A 3,160-nucleotide genomic window follows, 5' to 3' on the forward strand; every position below is an offset into this window, starting at 1 on the left:
GGAATGCTTTTTCATTACGTATTAAGAGTTCTTTGGCCTCTCAACCATGTGGTCCCTTGGCCTCTGCCCTGCTTGGACAAGTGTTACAAAGTTCTAAAGGAACTTTAAATGTCAAAGAGCACATTCTGCAAGCCAGTATCTTCCCTGTAGGCACTCAGCTTTACTCAGTTCACAATCAACACTCATGGAAGCAGTAGTCAAGAAGCCAAAGGACATATTTATTGCATTAGGCAAATCTGCTGCAAAAGACCTCTTTAAAGTGTTAAAGGACAAAGGTATTAGTTTGAGGACTAAGATGCGCCTGACCAAAGCCATGGTATTTTCAGTCGCCTCATACGTGTGTAAATATTGGACAACGACTAAAGAAGATTTTAGAAGAGTTGAAGCATTTGAATTATGGTGTTGGAGAAGAATATTAAAAGTACCATGGACTCCTAACCATAATATTAAAAGTAATGTGTTGGATTGCTAGCCACAAGATCAGCAGTTTGAATCTAGTGCTCTTAAGGAAAAAGGGGTTTTTCTGCTTTTACAGCCGTGGAAACTATACACGGAGTTGCTATGAGTTGGAAGATACTTGATGGTAGTGAGCTTTAATGCTTGGATATAAATCTTTATATCATTTCCATTTTTGACAACTTCCTAATTTTCTAGATTCATACTTCATTCATTTCATATTCCAATTATTTTTAATGGCTGTTTGCAGCTGTTTCTTCCCATTTTGCATTGTGCTGCATCAGCCAATGAAGGTCCTTAACGCTTTGCTCCATCCACACCTTTAAGGTCAACTCTACTTTGAGAAGTCAGCTCTTCCTTAATCATATTTTGAGTGCCTTTCAACCTGAGGAGCTCATCTTCCAGGATTATATCTGACAATGTTCTGCTGCTATTCCTAAGTGCTATATCAGGAGTTAATGCACTGGACTGAAAGGTTGATTTAAACCAGAAGGTCGGTGGTTCAAATTCACGTCTGCTCCTTGGAAACCTGATACAGGAACGCTATGAGTCAGAGATGACTCGATGGCATTTAAAAATAACAACAACCCCTAAGAAGCTTTTATTATGAATTGAGTGATAGGTTATATGGGAGAACATTGCTTTTGCACTCAACTTACACAATGATTACAATCCCCTCCATGCACCATCAGTTAACAGTATTTGCTTCTATTCCCTGTTTTTGTACCCCCCACCCCCCGGCATTTTTCAAAGGCTTTATTGGTAAATGTGTTTTCGGAAAGGATCCTCAGTATCCCATTGCTTCCAAAACTCTGGAATGAAGAGCTGTGTCAAAGGCTGAGGGGTGCTGTTTTGTCCACTCTTATTCATAGATCCAGTCATGGCCACAAGACTTGTAGTCAACCAATTCCTCTGGCTTAAACCAGAGACTGATTTCTTTCTCAGCTGAATCACTGCCATGAATGGTATTCCTGCCAACCTGAATATAGAAATCTCCATGAATGGTGCCTGGCTGAGAATCCACTGGATTAGTCTCCCCAAGCATCACTCGACTTATCTTCACCACATTCAGCCCCTCCCAGACCATGGCCACAACTGGGTTCTGAGTTCATGTACTTCACCAGCCTCAGAAAGAATGGGCAGTCCTTCAGGTCAATGTAATGTTACTTCAGGTGCTCCTCAGAGACTTCATGAACTTCATGGCCACAAGGCGGAATCCCTTCTGTTCAAAGCGCTTGATGTTGCCCACTGGGCCGCGCTGCAGCTTGATGGTGATGAAGGTGCGCTCCGTGTGGGCCATGGTCCGGGGAGCTGGCAGGGGAGTGGTGGATGCGTCACCCCCCCTCCTCTTTTTTTTTTTTTTATTAATGTACACAAAAACACACAGGGATATAATCATTTAAACAACCAAAAGGCACAGTCTATAAACAACCAAATAAACAAGCCTGTGCCTCCTGGCCACCAGCACATAGCCTTTCTCTTTACATGAGTCTAGAGTCTTCAGCTAGTCTATCTGCCTAGCTGAGGACTATCAAGCCAGCACCTCTGCCTCCATTTCTGGTGTCACTCCTTCGCTGGTTAGGGTTACACGTTCTGCTCATACTCGTCTCTCTTGATGGTCCTAGGGCCCTCTGTTCCTGGAACATAACATTAAGAACTACTCCCCCTTTTTGTTACAAAACTACCTTTACAGTTGTGACAATCACAATTAGTCATGATAACACTTACTCACTATTGAATCAAAAAGAATTCTATCCGCATTTCCTTCCACCAGACTGATCTAGATAAGATGAAAACTATTCAGTGGGGATTCTATCTCTACACCCCCAGCCTCCCGCACACTCTGAAACTAAGCTCTGTCTTGAAAACTTGTAAGCCAGTGACTTCATGCCTTAATAGCACACACTCCCCCGCCCCCCCCCCCCCCATTTTAGGTAGCCAATGTCTATGTTGGCTTAGACATGTCAAGTTGATTGATAGCCAATATCAAAACCCTGTGTACAGAGGGGATAGGCTTGATCCTTGATGTGAAGACTTCCTTCCCTCTTGGTTGGTATTTTGAGCTACTACATCCCTAAAATATAGGTCAAGTTCATCAAATTGTAGCAATTTACACCTGCTTCCTTTATCAAATTTCTTTATCTTCCTCCAGTAGACTTCTGATTGTCAAACCATCAGAGCTATGTCAAATGGGAACTATCTGCAAGTTTGGGTATTCTTGTGTGTCTTCCCCCACTTCATACCACCTGGACGCTTCACTCTCAGCTCTAACACTCCATGGCTAGGTCAGTGTCCATGGGTTCAGGAGTTCTCAAGTCTTTCCAAACTTCGGACCAACCAGCCCTTCCTCTGCTCTTTCTCATCTCAAGGTCGACAGGAGTCTATGGAACGTGGTCAAACTCAGCCCACATCTTCATTACTGCCTTTCCCCCACTTCCATTCACATGTAGACCAATGCCTTCACCATCAAGCTTACATGCCTGCTCATGTGTTTCCTTTGAGTTTCAGGTTTGGATTGGGGGCAGGGATTATCCTGAAGGGACTTAGATGACTCCCTGGTGAACAGCTGCTTGTTCTTGTAATAGCCAAACAGACTGCCTTTTTTTTTTTTTCCTGCCGGTCTTTCTTTCAAGAAGTATCTTTTGTTCCTCTAACTCCTATGGGCTGGTCTGCATGTCCTTTCAAATGGGAATGTCTCACCTCA

General features: G+C 43.3%; 1 pseudogene; it reads right to left on the bottom strand.

The window, feature by feature from the left end:
- Positions 1-1,318: 1,318 nt before the first annotated feature.
- LOC102832491 lies at positions 1,319-1,756 on the bottom strand (annotated as a pseudogene).
- Positions 1,757-3,160: the final 1,404 nt, after the last annotated feature.

The sequence above is a fragment of the Chrysochloris asiatica genome, unplaced genomic scaffold (assembly GCF_000296735.1).
Source record: "Chrysochloris asiatica unplaced genomic scaffold, ChrAsi1.0 scaffold00047, whole genome shotgun sequence".
NCBI lineage: Eukaryota > Metazoa > Chordata > Mammalia > Afrosoricida > Chrysochloridae > Chrysochloris > Chrysochloris asiatica.